We start from the raw sequence: 18,598 nt of genomic DNA on the forward strand, positions 1-18,598 counted from the left end.
TGGAAGGAGAGTTTACAGTCTAACCAGACACCTAAGTATTTGTAGTTGTCCACGTATTCTAAGTCAGAGCCGTCCAGAGTAGTGATGTTGGACAGGCGGGTAGGTGCAGGTAGTGATCGGTTGAAGAGCATGCATTTAGTTTTACTTGTATTTAAGAGCAGTTGGAGGCCACGGAAGGAGAGTTGTATGGCATTGAAGCTTGCCTGGAGGGTTGTTAACACAGTGTCCAAAGAAGGGCCGGAAGTATACAGAATGGTGTCGTCTGCGTAGAGGTGGATCAGAGACTCACCAGCAGCAAGAGCGACCTCATTGATGTATACAGAGAAGAGAGTCGGTCCAAGAATTGAACCCTGTGGCACCCCCATAGAGACTGCCAGAGGTCCGGACAACAGACCCTCAGATTTGACACACTGAACTCTATCAGAGAAGTAGTTGGTGAACCAGGCGAGGCAATCATTTGAGAAACCAAGGCTGTTGAGTCTGCCGATGAGGATGTGGTGATTGACAGAGTCGAAAGCCTTGGCCAGATCAATGAATACGGCTGCACAGTAATGTTTCTTATCGATGGCGGTTAAGATATCGTTTAGGACCTTGAGCGTGGCTGAGGTGCACCCATGACCAGCTCTGAAACCAGATTGCATAGCAGAGAAGGTATGGTGAGATTCAAAATGGTCGGTAATCTGTTTGTTGACTTGGCTTTCGAAGACCTTAGAAAGGCATGGTAGGATAGATATAGGTCTGTAGCAGTTTGGGTCAAGAGTGTCCCCCCCTTTGAAGAGGGGGATGACCGCAGCTGCTTTCCAATCTTTGGGAATCTCAGACGACACGAAAGAGAGGTTGAACAGGCTAGTAATAGGGGTGGCAACAATTTCGGCAGATAATTTTAGAAAGAAAGGGTCCAGATTGTCTAGCCCGGCTGATTTGTAGGGGTCCAGATTTTGCAGCTCTTTCAGAACATCAGCTGAATGGATTTGGGAGAAGGAGAAATGGGGAAGGCTTGGGCGAGTTGCTGTTGGGGGTGCAGTGCTGTTGACAGGGGTAGGAGTAGCCAGGTGGAAAGCATGGCCAGCAGTAGAAAAATGCTTATTGAAATTTTCAATTATGGTGGATTTATCAGTGGTGACAGTGTTTCCTATCTTCAGTGCAGTGGGCAGCTGGGAGGAGGTGTTCTTATTCTCCATGGACTTTACAGTGTCCCAGAACTTTTTTGAGTTAGTGTTGCAAGAAGCAAATTTCTGCTTGAAAAAGCTAGCCTTGGCTTTTCTAACTGCCTGTGTATAATGGTTTCTAGCTTCCCTGAACAGCTGCATATCACGGGGGCTGTTCGATGCTAATGCAGAACGCCATAGGACGTTTTTGTGTTGATTAAGGGCAGTCAGGTCTGGGGAGAACCAAGGGCTATATCTGTTCCTGGTTCTAAATTTCTTGAATGGGGCATGTTTATTTAAGATGGTTAGGAAGGCATTTTTAAAAAAATATCCAGGCATCCTCTACTGACGGGATGAGGTCAATATCCTTCCAGGATACCCCGGCCAGGTCGATTAGAAAGGCCTGCTCGCTGAAGTGTTTCAGGGAGCGTTTTACAGTGATGAGAGGAGGTCGTTTGACCGCTGACCCATTACGGATGCAGGCAATGAGGCAGTGATCGCTGAGATCTTGGTTGAAGACAGCAGAGGTGTATTTAGAGGGGAAGTTGGTTAGGATGATATCTATGAGGGTGCCCGTGTTTAAGGCTTTGGGGAGGTACCTGGTAGGTTCATTGATAATTTGTGTGAGATTGAGGGCATCAAGTTTAGATTGTAGGATGGCTGGGGTGTTAAGCATGTTCCAGTTTAGGTCGCCTAGCAGCACGAGCTCTGAAGATAGATGGGGGGCAATCAGTTCACATATGGTGTCCAGAGCACAGCTGGGGGCAGAGGGTGGTCTATAGCAGGCGGCAACGGTGAGAGACTTGTTTTTAGAAAGGTGGATTTTTAAAAGTAGAAGTTCAAATTGTTTGGGTACAGACCTGGATAGTAGGACAGAACTCTGCAGGCTATCTTTGCAGTAAATTGCAACACCGCCCCCTTTGGCAGTTCTATCTTGTCTGAAAATGTTGTAGTTTGGAATTAAAATGTCTGAATTTTTGGTGGTCTTCCTAAGCCAGGATTCAGACACAGCTAGAACATCCGGGTTGGCAGAGTGTGCTAAAGCAGTGAAAAGAACAAACTTAGGGAGGAGGCTTCTAATGTTAACATGCATGAAACCAAGGCTATTACGGTTACAGAAGTCGTCAAAAGAGAGCGCCTGGGGAATAGGAGTGGAGCTAGGCACTGCAGGGCCTGGATTCACCTCTACATCGCCAGAGGAACATAGGAGGAGTAGAATAAGGGTGCGACTGAAAGCAATAAGAATTGGTCGTCTAGAACGTCTGGAACAGAGAGTAAATGGAGGTTTCTGGGGGCGATAAAATAGCATCAAGGTATAATGTACAGACAAAGGTAAGGTAGGATGTGAATACAGTGGAGGTAAACCTAGGTATTGAGTGATGAAGAGAGAGATATTGTCTCTAGAAACATCATTGAAACCAGGAGATGTCATTGCATATGTGGGTGGTGGAACTAATAGGTTGGATAAGGTATAGTGAGCAGGACTAGAGGCTCTACAGTGAAATAAGCCAATAAACACTAACCAGAACAGCAATGGACAAGACATATTGACATTAAGGAGAGGCATGCTTAGTCGAGTGATCAAAAGGGTCCAGTGAGTGGAGAGGTTGGTTTAGGGTCACGGCGATTTAGACAGCTAGCCAAGCCAACCGGTAGCAAGCTAGCATAGGATGGAGTCTGTTGTTAGCCACCTCTTGCGTTCGGTCAGTAGATTAGTGGGGTTCCGTGTGGTAGAGGGGATTAATCCAAATCACACAACAACAAAAATAAGAACAATAGATATAGTTATAGAGGCCCGAGAAGAAAACATAATAATTCAAATAAATAAATTGTCCGATTGTCTATTCAGATAGCAGCCGGAAAGACAGCTAACGGTTAGCGGGCCGCAGATGGGCGTTCCGGTAACGTCGCGACAGAGGAGCCAGCCGGATCTCCTTCAGGTAGATAACGTCGGCAGTCCGGTTGTGAAGGCCCGGTGGGGCTCCGCGTAGGCAGTGAAACGGGTCCGGATAGGTGACTGCAGCCCAGGAGTGAATGATGGAACTCAGGCGTGATTGACGGAGCTGGCTAGCACCGGAACAATCGATGTTTGCTCCGGAATCGACGAAAGCCGACTGTCACACGGATAGCAGCTAGCTAGCTGTGAGATCCGGGTATGAACGTCCATCACACTTCTTGGTATACAGTCTGAAACAAAGCACTGCCAAATCTTGGAAATGTTCCTTACAAGCCAGAATGTTGAATAAAATTACATTTGAACTTACTCTACCGGTTGCCTGTGCAGTTCATCCTTTACCTGTGAGCCAAAACATCCACAGGAAAATAATCCACTGGGCATGGATGTCAATTCAAAGTCTATTCCACGTTGGTTCCATGTATTTCATTGAAATGTGGAAACAACATTGATTCAGTCAGTGTGTCCCCAGTGGGTATTTTTTTACCAAAGTTTTTAGAGTGCCAGTACTGAAGTTGAAATGTTTATCATCTAGCACATGCGCAAAACCATGTAAAATTGGAGTATAAATGTATCACATGCATGTACTTCTGTGTTGTGCAAGTGCATTGGGTCATGAGCAAACACATCTTGATCTGGAAGATTGATTTCCATTTTATTTGGGATGGCAAGAAACAAAATTAAAAGGGCCTATTTATATAACAAATATGAATTCGGAGTGCAGAAATTATTAAATATAAAAGCATTAGACCTCACTAAAAGGCGTCAGTCATACAAAAGTTATACTTAAATCCAAACTGGTTCTCTAGCAAATTAGTAAGAATGTCCCACCCCATGTTCAAGAATGGCCTTTTTCCCTTTATTCAGATCTCACTTTGTTTTTTTTATTTTTGATTAAATCATCTCCAAAATATCACTATTTTTAAAACAAGCCATAGAAAGTTTGTTGCAATTTCAGTTTAATCAACCAAAAAAGACAGAACAAATAATACAACAAATTCAACTCAAATATAATAATTGATAAAAAAAACAATATATAAAACAATATATATATTAAAAAAAGGTATAATCTTTGTAAATTATATCATAAATAGTACTGGTGGAGTTACAGTATATCAAACATGCAGCTAGCAAAACAATATGGACATTTTGAGCTCCATTAGTAAAAATAAGTAGTGTAGATTGCAAAATAGTTGTGAATAGATTTGATGTACCAATTCCATGGCACATGGTTTATAAACTGCTACGCAAAACAACGCCAGATTCAAAACTTGTATTTTTCTATTTAAAGAATTATACAAAATACAGTGCCTTGCGAAAGTATTCGGCCCCCTTGAACTTTGCGACCTTTTGACACATTTCAGGCTTCAAACATAAAGATATAAAACTGTATTTTTTTGTGAAGAATCAACAACAAGTGGGACACAATCATGAAGTGGAACGACATTTATTGGATATTTCAAACTTTTTTAACAAATCAAAAACTGAAAAATTGGGCGTGCAAAATTATTCAGCCCCTTTACTTTCAGTGCAGCAAACTCTCCAGAAGTTCAGTGAGGATCTCTGAATGATCCAATGTTGACCTAAATGACTAATGATGATAAATACAATCCACCTGTGTGTAATCAAGTCTCTGTATAAATGCACCTGCACTGTGATAGTCTCAGAGGTCTGTTAAAAGCGCAGAGAGCATCATGAAGAACAAGGAACACACCAGGCAGGTCCGAGATACTGTTGTGAAGAAGTTTAAAGCCGGATTTGGATACAAAAAGATTTCCCAAGCTTTAAACATCCCAAGGAGCACTGTGCAAGCGATAATATTGAAATGGAAGGAGTATCAGACCACTGCAAATCTACCAAGACCTGGCCGTCCCTCTAAACTTTCAGCTCATACAAGGAGAAGACTGATCAGAGATGCAGCCAAGAGGCCCATGATCACTCTGGATGAACTGCAGAGATCTACAGCTGAGGTGGGAGACTCTGTCCATAGGACAACAATCAGTCGTATATTGCACAAATCTGGCCTTTATGGAAGAGTGGCAAGAAGAAAGCCATTTCTTAAAGATATCCATAAAAAGTGTTGTTTAAAGTTTGCCACAAGCCACCTGGGAGACACACCAAACATGTGGAAGAAGGTGCTCTGGTCAGATGAAACCAAAATTGAACTTTTTGGCAACAATGCAAAACGTTATGTTTGGTGTAAAAGCAACACAGCTCATCACCCTGAACACACCATCCCCACTGTCAAACATGGTGGTGGCATTATCATGGTTTGGGCCTGCTTTTCTTCAGCAGGGACAGGGAAGATGGTTAAAATTGATGGGAAGATGGATGGAGTCAAATACAGGACCATTCTGGAAGAAAACCTGATGGAGTCTGCAAAAGACCTGAGACTGGGACGGAGATTTGTCTTCCAACAAGACAATGATCCAAAACATAAAGCAAAATCTACAATGGAATGGTTCAAAAATAAACATATCCAGGTGTTAGAATGGCCAAGTCAAAGTCCAGAACTGAATCCAATCGAGAATCTGTGGAAAGAACTGAAAACTGCTGTTCACAAATGCTCTCCATCCAACCTCACTGAGCTCGAGCTGTTTTGCAAGGGGGAATGGGAAAAAATGTCTGTCTCTCGATGTGCAAAACTGATAGAGACATACCCCAAGCGACTTACAGCTGTAATCGCAGCAAAAGGTGGCGCTACAAAGTATTAACTTAAGGGGGCTGAATAATTTTGCACGCCCAATTTTTCAGTTTTTGATTTGTTAAAAAAGTTTGAAATATCCAATAAATGTCGTTCCACTTCATGATTGTGTCCCACTTGTTGTTGATTCTTCACAAAAAAATACAGTTTTATATCTTTGTTTGAAGCCTGAAATGTGGCAAAAGGTTGCAAAGTTCAAGGGGGCCGAATACTTTCGCAAGGCACTGTAACTAAAGTTACTATTGCTTGCCTCTGTTTGAGTATTAAACTATTGTTTCTTCGACGTGGTCTGCATCTGGGTCTTACCTTCATACCTGATAATTATGGTAAGATTTGCCAAGTGTAGGGCTTTGTACGTGTCTCCGTGTGTGGAGTAAAGGTGGTTTCGAATTTGTTTCACTCTGGTTTTGCATTTAACATGCTGATAGAAATTAAGTTTAAAAAAATTGCCCACACAGATGTGCCTTTGTTGCAACCAATTAAATTACTTCCTACAGCACATTTGCTACTTCTCCCTTAAAATCAAAGGAAAAGCTAATGTGTAAAAACATTAAGGTAACAGAAAAATGTACAGAATATCAAAGGCATGTTGGATTTTTCAAACTATTTTTACTCAGTACTTTGTCAATTATATACTTTTACTTGTAGGGTATTTTTTTATATAGTCAAATCTAATTAAAGTAACAGTACCCCGATAATTTCATACTATTGCAATACTGAACTGTATAGATGGGTTATGGTTAAGCTGGCATAAGCGAATGATAGTGGATTTCAGTTCACTTTTTTTTTTTTTTTTCAGTTAACTGACTGAAATTTACCTCTAGGTTCTTAGAGAAATGCAAATGCTCGTTTAATTTTGAATTTAAAAAACAACCTATGTGTTTTTTTGTTTTTTTGTGTGTGAAAATTGGTAGCCAGCAGGAAGCCTACGTAGCTACAGTACGTATTTTCCTTTCTGTAACTTCTACAGAGAACGTTAACCATTATATTGATGAAAAGGAATTGACACACAGTTGGTGTTTACCATCAGTGGCATTAAAAAGCCTTCACTACCATAATGGTATAAAGGCATTGACTCTTGATTAATGTATTGGAAGACTGTACTAAATATATTGGGTATGATGGGATAAGTTATACTATCCTGACTGTATTAGTCTCAACCTACCATTTCTGATTTTAACTATATGGTTAAAAAGTATATGGTTACTGTGCTTCGGGAAGTATTCAGACCCCTTGACTTGTTTGACATTTTGTTACGTTACAGTCTTCTACAATTGATTACATTGGTTTTCTCTTATCAATCTACACACAATAGCGGACAATGTCAAAGCAAAAGCAGGTTTAGTATAAGAGCACAAGGTGAGACCCAGATGCAGACATGGGAGGCAGATGGTTTGAGTCTTGATATTTATTAAACAATCCAAAAAGGCTAGGTAAGAAAATGGTCGTGGACAGGCAAAATGTCAACCAGTTCAGAGTCCAGGAGTACTCTGTACCAGAGTGGCAGGCAGGCTTGAGGTCAGGGCAGGCAGAATGGTCAGGCAGGCGGATACAGAGTCCAGAAAACAGGCAAGGCTAAAAAAAAAAAATGTGAGGACTAGCAAAAGAGAATAGAAGCAGGAGCAAGAGAAAATGCTGGTTGCCTTGAAAAGCATACAAGACAAACTGGCACAGAGACAGGGATATATACACTAGGAATAATAAGTGACACCTGGATGGGGTGGAAACAATCACGAGAAAGGTGAAACCGATCAGGGTGTGACATTTAGAAAGGAACTCCAATTTATTAAATCAAAATGTGATTACATTTACATAGGTATTCAGACCCTTTACTCAATACTTTGTTGAAACAGCTTTGGCAGCTATTACAGCCTTGGGTCTGAGGCTACAAGCTTGCCACAGCTGTATTTGGGGAGTTTCTCCCATTCTTCTCTGTAGATCCTCTCAAGATCTGTCAAGTTCGATGGAGAGTTTTGCTGCACACCTATTTTCAGGTCTCTCCAGAAATGTTAGATTTGATTCAAGTCAGGGTTCTGGCTGGCCCACTCAAAGAAATTCAGAGACTTATCCTGAAGCGTCAATACAGGACTAATATTGAATCCTACTACACCTGCTCTGATGCTTGTTGGATGTGGAAGGGCTTGGAACATATTCATGACTACAAAGGGACACCCAGCCACAAGCTGCTCAGTGACAGGGGCCTACCAGATGAGCTAAAAGCCTTTTATGCTCGCTTCGGGCAAAGCAACACTGAAGCATGCACGAGAGCACCAGCTGTTCCAGAAGAATGTGTGATCAGGCTCTCCATAGGCGATGTGCGCAAGACCTTTAAACAGGTAAACATTCCCAAAGCCGCGGGGCCAGACTGATCGGGGCCAGACTGACCCCAGTTGGTAAGGGTAGCCAACAACACATCTGCCACGCTGATCCTCAACACTAAGGCCACTCAGGGGTGGGTGCTTAGTCCCCTCCTGTACTCCCTGTTCACCCATGACTGCATTGCAAAGCACAACTCCAACACCATTAAGTTTGCTGATGACAACAGTGTTAGGCATGATCACCGACAACGATGAGACGGCCTATAGGGAGGAGGTAAGAGACCTGGCATTGTGGTGAAAAGACAGCCTCACCCTCAACGTGAGCAAGACAAAAGGAGCTGATTGTTGACTATAGGAGAAGGAGGGCAGAATAGAACCCCATTAATATGGACAGGTCTGAAGTGGAGAAGTTGAGAGTTTCAAGTTCCTTGATATCCATATCCCCAACGAACTATCATAGTCAAAAACACACCAACACAGTTGTGAAGAGGGAATGATAGCACCTTTTACCCCTCAGGAAACTGAAAACATGGGTCCCCAGATCCTCAGTTATACCGCTGCACCATCAAGAGCATCCTGACCGGTTGCATCCACTCCTGGTATGGAAACTGCTCGGCATTTGACTGTAAGGCACTACTGAGGGTGTATCGTCGGACGGGGCCACAGTATTTAGGTTGCAATAGTTTGTGTAGGGGGGTTAGGGTCAGTCAGTTAAACCTGGAGTATTTATCCTGTCTTATCTGGTGTCCCGTGTGAATTTAAGTATGCTCCCTCTAATTCACTCTCTCCCTCTCCCTTCTATCCCGGAGGACCTGAGCCCTGGGACCATGCCTCAGGACTGTCTGGCATGATCACTCCTTGCTGGCCCCAGTCCACCTGATCGTGCTGCTGCTCAAGTTTGAACTGTTCTGCCTGCAGCTATGGAACCCTGACGTGTTCACCGGACGTGCTACCTTGTCCCGGACCTGACATTTACTCTTGAGGTGCTGACCTGTTGCACACTCTAGAACCACTGTGATTATTATTATTTGAGCCTGCTGGTGATATGAACGTTTGGCCATGTACTGTTATAATCTCCACCCGGCACAGCCAGAAGAGGACTGGCCACCCCTCATAGCCTGGTTCCTCTCTAGGTTTCTTCCTAGGTTCCTGCCTTTCTAGGGAGTTTTTCCTAGCCACTGTGCATCTGCATTGCTTGCTGTTTTGGGGTTTTAGGCTGGGTTTCAACATCGGCTGATGTTGTAAGGGATTTATGAATAAAATTTGATTGCTGAAGGCCGAGTACGTCACTGGGTAGAAGCTTCCTACCATCGAGGACCTACTGTATATACTAGGCAGTGTCAGAGGAAGGGCCAAAAAATAGTCCAACACTCCAGTCACATTGTAAAGAAAGTAATTTCAATAGTATTGTGATGTCATGGAGTAACAAACTTGAATTTGGATAAATTACAAACCTTGTGTGCAGATGGCTACTTTGACCTGGGGGCATGCTTTGTAGACCATTCAAAAGCGTTCTGATACCGCCTCCCGGGTGGCGCAGTGGTTAAGGGCGCTGTACTGCAGCGCCAGCTGTGCCATCAGAGTCCTGGGTTCGCGCCCAGGCTCTGTCGTAACCGGCCGCGACCGGGAGGTCCGTGGGGCGACGCACAATTGGCCTAGCGTCACCCGGGTTAGGGAGGGCTTGGTCGGTAGGGGTGTCCTTGTCTCATCGCGCACCAGCGACTCCTGTGGCGGGCTGGGCGCAGTGTACGCTAGCCAAGGTGGCCAGGTGCACGGTGTTTCCTCTGGCGCATTGGTGCGGCTGGCTTCCGGGTGCTGTGTTAAAGAAGCTTGGTTGGTTGTGTATCGGAGGACGCGTGACTGATATGACAAGATAGTAGCTACTACACAATTGGATACTACGAAATTGGGGAGAAAAAGGGGTAAAATTTAAAAAAAAAACAAAAAAAAAAAAAAGCGTTCTGATACCTTGTCCCCAAGAAAAAACCCATGTGTTATGATAGCTTATAGTAGGCAAATGAAGGGACAAAGTTCCAATATTAAGATTTTGGAATAACATTTCTAGGTAATTTGTTGGTAATTGGAAACACGCCTCTTTCGAATTTCGTCCCCCGTTCCTAAACATCCTATAGTGTAGGTTTTGAAGATTCATAATCTGTTTGTAGTCATCAAAAGAAGATTGAGGAACGGTTGGTGGACCCAAGAAGTACAAGCCCTCACACCATTCTCTAACCTCAAATGTTGTCTTTGATGTGTGCATTTTGAAGTACCCCTTAACAAGTAGTCGCTGTCTGTCTGGTAGTGTTGGTTATGGCATTTGCTCTCCAAACCAGAGTTTGAGAGTTCAAATCTGAAGAGAGCATTTTTTTAGAGCCATTTTTGATTCTGCCTTTTGTCATGATCCCAGAGAAACAGTTAATGTAGGAACTTCTTTCTTGTTGCCTTTGTGGGTCTGAAAGAGCAAACCAGAGGTATATAGGGGAAAAGGGGCTAGTTCCCATCAAAAAGTAAGAATGAAGTGACACCTTGTTTCAAATGTAATTTCAATAGAGTTGTGATAGAATATATGCTGTGGAGTAACAATACAACCATACTCTGCAAAAGCCAACTTTTACCTGGGGCCATTCTTTGTCGACCATTCAAAGGTGTTCCTAGTCTTGGTCCCCCTGAAGAAAGCCACATGTTAAGATAGTTTAAAAATAGTAGTAGTAGATATGGTGGTGAATTCCCAAAGGAGAGGTTGTGAGTCATTTCAAGAGCATGCCAACTTGCTTTTGTTGCCTTGACAGAACAATGTTGAGGTGGGGTTCCGGAAGGACATAGACAGCAAGGGAAATTGAATTATAAAATGTTAGGGTACAGCAACTGGTGTTGAGAAGGAGTGCTGATCTACAAACAAACCCACCCCTGTCCATATAATCTTATTCCAGAGACAACTGATTCAGAATGATCTAGGCAAAGCTGATCGTAGAAAAGTGCTCCTCTGTACGCATTTATGAAATGTCTCAGGCTAAGAATGCTGAACTGGAATCAGTAATGTTATTCATTCTACTCACAAATGCTAAACAGATCCTAGTTCAGCACTCCTACTTCAAGCCACCAAGTGAATGTTGGGTATTGAGTGCTAAACGTCTTGAACAGTGGTTGAAAAAGTAAAGATATGTTAATAGAAAATGTCTCAAGTGAAAGTGAACCAGTAAAATACTAAGTAAACCTCATTGCTAAAAGATACTTAAGTGTCAGTGGTAAAAGTATCAATTATTTGACCTTCCATATATTAAGCAAACCAGACAGCACAATTCTCTTGTATTTTTAATTATGAAATAGCCATGGGAACACTCATAATTTACAAACGAAGCATGTGTTTAGTGAGTCCGCTAGATCAGAGGCAGTAGGGATGTTCTCTTGATAAGTGTGTGAATTGGACCATTTTCCTGTCCGGCTTAGCATTCAAATGCATAAAGTACTTTTGGGTGCCAGGGAAACTGTATGGAGTAAAAAAAATACATTATTTTCTTTAAAAATGTGGCGAAGTAAAATTGAATGTTGTAAAGAAACAGAAAGAGTAAAAGTACAGATACAAAAAAAAAAAACATATATAAACAGAATGTAGTGGAGTAGTTTAAATACATTTTTGTTAAGTAATTTACACCACTGGATTTGAAAGGAACACCGGTACTCCACGTATATAGCCTTGCTATTTTTATTTTACTGCTGATCTTTAATTATTTGTTACTTTTATTTCCTATTTTTTACTTAACCAACAATTTAGTTGTAAGAAAAATGTGTTAAGGGCTTCATTTCAGCATTTAACTGTAAGGTAGTAGTAGTATTCGGCGCATGTGACAAATACAATTTTATTTGTTACATAAATTGGTAAATAGTATCTTCTCTTAAATCAGCTAATTCAGTGTTTTTACATTTGTTATCCTAATTTTATTGTTGCTGTCTCTTTCTCTTTTCACAAACACAAAAACATGTGAACCTGGTGTGACATTATTGAAGCTGTGCTGACACCTAGTGGACATCAAGAAGACCTACACTACACACACACACACACACACACACACACACACACACACACATATATACACATAGGGAAATATATGTGTGTATATATGTGTGTGTGTAGTGTAGGTCTTCTTGATGTCCACTAGGTGTCAGCACAGCTTCAATAATGTCACACCAGGTTTTACACACACACACACACACACACACACACACTTTAACCTTAACACAGATGGGATGCTTTACATAAGTTGCTCTTTTTTATTAGACACTAATATATATGTCCAATAAACAGACGTTCAAAAATCGGAATGTAAAGCAAAAACGACTGGTAAGTTATTCAAAAGCAGGTGTAGTGAATCAAGCATCTTGGGGTTACCTGAAATAGGTCAAAGTATATATTTTAAATGTTCTAATTTATTTGATCTTTATTTAACTAGGCAAGATGAACTCAACAACATCGACATAGACACAAGTTACCTGCTATATTTGGGAAACAGGATAAACCGAGAGAACTTGGCAAAATACAATGCATGCTTCTGTAGTACGAGTAGGTATATACAGTATCATCGGTAACAATAGTGTACAAGCCACCTAGCTAATAAAATACTGGGGCTTGCGGTCATTAGTTACATTTCAACCACAGCGATTCCCCAATTGAGGCGCAACAGAGTTCACCCGCAAATGCAGGAACACCGGAAATAACTAAACCAACGAATGGGAAGTGGTGGAGGCTACCAGAACGAAGAGACATTTTTCCCGAATAAACGTGGTGAGTGAAAAACGTAATTACATAGCTCACTCCCTACCAGGTATCTCATTCTACTGTTATACGACTCTGTATGCGTTGTTTGTTGGCAACCTTGTTATTTACGAAGTTTTTGGAACGGATTCCTGTTGGAACGTTCCACAAATTATACCCACCCCAAAACATGTGCTGTTTTTGACTTGATTGTGAAGGATCCACAGACATTACATTAATATACGTGGAGTTTTGTACTGACACAATGTTTAGATTTTTTGTTTGCAATATGTGCTCTTTAGGCTAAGGGAGCTTCAAAAACATTTTATTCCATTGTGGGTTTGAATAGTGTGAAAAAACAACATAGTTATTATGCTAATTATTCTGTTGTCAATAAATGTACATGTCAATATTATCTTCTGATTATAATTTATGGCTCATCTTTGAACTAAATGCAATCTATTAGCTTCCAAAATGTGAGTAGGTATATCTAGCTGTCCGATAACACCTTCTGACAGAGGAGGTAGTTGCATCCCAATATAGCGTCTGGAGTATAGGCGAGTGTGTGTGTCAAAAGGAAAGTAGTGGGCGTGCGGAAAGGACTGGATGTGTCGAAAGCACTCTGCTTTAAGTTAGAATAAAGACAGAAAAACTCTGTGGTTAGACGGTTTTAATTGAGAAATGTCTGTCTTCCACGATTTCTTATCACGCAACGACCATACATTGAGATACAGTACCGCAAGAGTTTGGACTTCTGTTTTGAAGCCAGAGGATGAGTCTGAGTTGTATTTCACTGATAGTTTTACATTGTCAGTATTGATGATGGGTGGTGTTATATAAATATTCATACACATAGCTCATATAAACAAAGACATTCCGTCGTAAGAACACATACACCCAGCCATAAGACTGACCCCCTCTTCCTTATATAAACACACATCGCATCTCCCTCTAACTGGCCGGTCCCAAGAGCAAAGAACTTTTGCTGTGCACCAATGGGGCCCGCTCTGGCTAGAGCAAGGCCCGCCTCCAACCCTCCGACCAGTCAAGAAGACCGAAACGACAAGACTCCACCTACTTTATTCTATGTATAAAAATGAATGTAACCATTGTATAGGCCTCTTTTTCACCTGGCTCCTTGCCGAGTTATGTGAACTAGGTCCGTGCACGTAAAACTGCGGGACAAGATATCTCTGACTCATTAAAACTGTCTTTTGTTACAACTGAAATCCACTCTGTCCAGCGTCCGTGATTTGGTCTCAACTCTCCAGTATTTGAACACTAACAAAATTGGTAGCAGAGTTTGGTTGTTCTTGAATTCGATCTATTATAAGTTAGTGTGAGAGGACGAGACTGATCACGGCTAAAAAATCAGACGGAAGAGTGACTTCCCCAGCCATTCATCTTGCCTCAGGAAATCTGATCGGAGCGCTCTATATAAAGGTGAGCAGAGCCCGTTATATCGAAATCTGCATATTGTATTATAGCCTAAACCAAATTTTGATCAGAAAGTACTGGGCGTGAGTATGAATCGGTGCCCAAATTTTTTACATAAGAACCTAAGACATTGATTAAAGATATCTTGTTTTGTAAAAAAAAAAATATATATATATATATATATATTCTTATTAATGGGCCTATACTCAGTTATTTTAATAGGAATGTGTGAATTGTGATTGACCAATGTGTTAAATTCCTCCAGGGACCCTATTTGTTCTGAAATCTGCATAGAAAACTGTCCTAATTATATATGTATTGGGTTGTGTATAGAGGTGACGTTAAATAGTGGCTGTGTTTTAACACGTAAAGGACACAATTATGGATGTTGGAAATTCAATGAGAATTTCATACGAATGAATGAATGATAGATGAACCGAATCTGCAAGTAAAAATGGCCTATTTTGATATGTTCTGTACTATCGAATAAGGTCTTGTGGAGGTGTGGTTATAGATGAACCGAATCTGCAAGTAAAAATGTCCTATTTTGATACGTTCTGTACTATCGAATAAGGTCTTGTGGAGGTGTGGTTATAGTTGAATTATAGATGAACCGAATCTGCAAGTAAAAATGTCCTATTTTGATACGTTCTGTACTATCGAATAAGGTCTTGTGGAGGTGTGGTTATAGTTGAATTATGGATGAACCGGATCTGCAAGTAAAATCTCCTGTTGATACATACAGTGCCTTGCGAAAGTATTCGGCCCCCTTGAACTTTGCGACCTTTTGCCACATTTCAGGCTTCAAACATAAAGATATAAAACTGTATTTTTTTGTGAAGAATCAACAACAAGTGGGACACAATCATGAAGTGGAACGACATTTATTGGATATTTCAAACTTTTTTAACAAATCAAAAACTGAAAAATTGGGCGTGCAAAATTATTCACCCCCTTAAGTTAATACTTTGTAGCGCCACCTTTTACTGCGATTACAGCTGTAAGTCGCTTGGGGTATGTCTCTATCAGTTTTGCACATCGAGAGACTGAAATTGACTGAAATTTTTTCCCATTCCTCCTTGCAAAACAGCTCGAGCTCAGTGAGGTTGGATGGAGAGCATTTGTGAACAGCAGTTTTCAGTTCTTTCCACAGATTCTCGATTGGATTCAGGTCTGGACTTTGACTTGGCCATTCTAACACCTGGATATGTTTATTTTTGAACCATTCCATTGTAGATTTTGCTTTATGTTTTGTTGTCATTGTTTTGTTGGAAGACAAATCTCCGTCCCAGTCTCAGGTCTTTTGCAGACACCATCAGGTTTTCTTCCAGAATGGTCCTGTATTTGGCTCCATCCATCTTCCCATCAATTTTAACCATCTTCCCTGTCCCTGCTGAAGAAAAGCAGGCCCAAACCATGATGCTGCCACCACCATGTTTGACAGTGGGGATGGTGTGTTCAGCTGTGTTGCTTTTACGCCAAACATAACGTTTTGCATTGTTGCCAAAAAGTTAAATTTTGGTTTCATCTGACCAGAGCACCTTCTTCCACATGTTTGGTGTGTCTCCCAGGTGGCTTGTGGCAAACTTTAAACGACACTTTTTATGGATATCTTTAAGAAATGGCTTTCTTCTTGCCACTCTTCCATAAAGGCCAGATTTGTGCAATATACGACTGATTGTTGTCCTATGGACAGAGTCTCCCACCTCAGCTGTAGATCTCTGCAGTTCATCCAGAGTGATCATGGGCCTCTTGGCTGCATCTCTGATCAGTCTTCTCCTTGTATGAGCTGAAAGTTTAGAGGGACGGCCAAGTCTTGGTAGATTTGCAGTGGTCTGATACTCCTTCCATTTCAATATTATCGCTTGCACAGTGCTCCTTGGGATGTTTAAAGCTTGGGAAATCTTTTTGTATCCAAATCCGGCTTTAAACTTCTTCACAACAGTATCTCGGACCTGCCTGGTGTGTTCCTTGTTCTTCATGATGCTCTCTGCGCTTTTAACGGACCTCTGAGACTATCACAGTGCAGGTGCATTTATACGGAGACTTGATTACACACAGGTGGATTGTATTTATCATCATTAGTCATTTAGGTCAACATTGGATCATTCAGAGATCCTCACTGAACTTCTGGAGAGAGTTTGCTGCACTGAAAGTAAAGGGGCTGAATAATTTTGCACGCCCAATTTTTCAGTTTTTGATTTGTTAAAAAAGTTTGAAATATCCAATAAATGTCGTTCCACTTCATGATTGTGTCCCACTTGTTGTTGATTCTTCACAAAAAATACAGTTTTATATCTTTATGTTTGAAGCCTGAAATGTGGCAAAAGGTCGCAAAGTTCAAGGGGGCCGAATACTATCGCAAGGCACTGTATAACATTGAATAGGTCTTGTGGAGGTGTGGTTGGATTGAATGAATCTGCATGAAAAATGCCCTATTAAAAAAGCTGTGTATTATTTAATAGGTTTTGTAAGAGGTGTAGTCGAGTAGATACAGGATATGTAAGTTTGGCGTTCCACAAGACAGAGATTGGGAATAAGGTGGCTATTGCACATCAAACAATAAACATAATATGAACCAGAGTTGACATTCCATGATTTGGAGAAGGGGGAAATTAAATTGAAAGAAACGTTTGTCGCGGAGTAGGTTGGGATACGTAACTGGGCTATTAGGCACACGTGCTGATAGACAAAGCCACCTTAGTATCGAATGGCCGGGCAACTTTGATTGACAGCAGCCGGGCTGGAATACTGATTTTCGTTTTTTTCATTCCTGTTGATATTGCCTAAAGTTTAAAATTATTCTGACAATTGCTATAGAATCGCTGGAATTTACTGATATAAGTTCATAAAGGAACTTACTGAATTGTTTCTAGAAAGTATTTAAATAAGCCGCCGAGCTTAATACAGACTTTGTTTGACAGACGCTAAAAGCTACACACTGATTTTTGGGTTTTTCTATTCTATCCATATTTCCTAAAGATATATAATTATTCTGACAATTGCTATAGAATCGCTCGAATTTACTGATATAAGTTCATAAAGGAATTTACTGAATTGTTTACAGAAAGTATTTAAATAATTCACTGAACAACTCTTAGTTGTCTAGAAATTCTATCTATATTTCCTAAAGAGCTAGAATTACTCTGAAAATTGTTATAGAACCGCATATATTCACTGATATATTGTTCCAAAAGGAAATCGCCGAATCATTTTTAGAAAATACCTAAACGAATCGCTGAACAAATTCAAATAAATACCGGAGAAACAGACACGTGGCGGGCGTCACATACTGATAACCCCCTTTGTCTCGACCAGGGACAGGCTAAGCATACAACGATAGAAATAAACACCACATAGTAAGGATTGAATATACCTAAATAACGCATTATACACATTATCAGACGACTTAGATAAAATGTCTGCAGCCATCACGCCCAAACAAATGATTGCAGTAGAAACTCAAGACCAAGGGGAGCAGCCAGATAACACTCAGATCGTGGCACAGACTGTCTCTCAGATGATCCAACAGCAGGCAGCCCCACCACCCCATTACCCTCCCCCACAGCGGTATATCCTGCAACGGCAACGGGCTCAACGAGGCCCCTACACTGGACCATACAGAGGGGGAAACTACCAGTGGTATAACTGCGGAATTCCCGGTCACTATGCCAGATATTGCACGAAACCACTCTCCCCGCAGCAACAGCAATGGAGAGAAAGAGGAAGAGGACGTGGAGGGGCACCAGGAAGAGGAAGAGGACCCTCTCCTAGACACATGCAGCAGGAGCAGCAAGATTACAACCAACCCTCCCACTTCAACACCTGATCACCCAGTAAGAATGATGAGGATGCCACTCCTGCCGATGACCACACTGTCTGAAGCCCAAGAAGTGTACTGGCTAAAATGCCTACCCACAGGGCCTGCCACCCCTCACATCCAGTGTAAGTTCAACCAACTGAAAGCTCAAATCTACACTCTGCACCCATATAAGACTCCCCAAGCTGAGATCCATTGCACACTCAATGCAACAGAAACTGATGACTGCCTCTACACTGCAGACTGGGACGAAGACATGATGCACCTGACCCCACCTATCAGGTGTTGTACCATTGGGTGTGGCCCAGAGGGGGTGGCAGCACCGGTCATCCTACGATCAAGGAACCTCCATGCACCCCTGGCCTGGACGGCTGAAGCATCAACAGCCATAGCACTCCTGAAAACAGATCTATCAGCGGCAGCAGCTCTGACTGCACCTGACTACAAGAACAAGTTCCATTTGGATG

General features: G+C 41.6%; 1 protein-coding gene across 1 annotated transcript in view; it reads left to right on the forward strand.

The window, feature by feature from the left end:
* Positions 1-12,826: 12,826 nt before the first annotated feature.
* LOC110538267 (interleukin-21 receptor) overlaps positions 12,827-18,598 on the forward strand; it is a 38,955-nt gene continuing 33,183 nt past the window's right edge. Inside the window, exon 1 of the mRNA XM_090193335.1 lies at positions 12,827-12,904. The gene's annotated coding sequence lies outside the window, so the exon portion shown is untranslated. The remainder of the gene's footprint in view (positions 12,905-18,598) is intronic.

The sequence above is a fragment of the Oncorhynchus mykiss genome, chromosome 12, assembly GCF_057628025.1.
Source record: "Oncorhynchus mykiss isolate SJ-2025 chromosome 12, ASM5762802v1, whole genome shotgun sequence".
NCBI classification, from domain to species: Eukaryota; Metazoa; Chordata; class Actinopteri; order Salmoniformes; family Salmonidae; genus Oncorhynchus; species Oncorhynchus mykiss.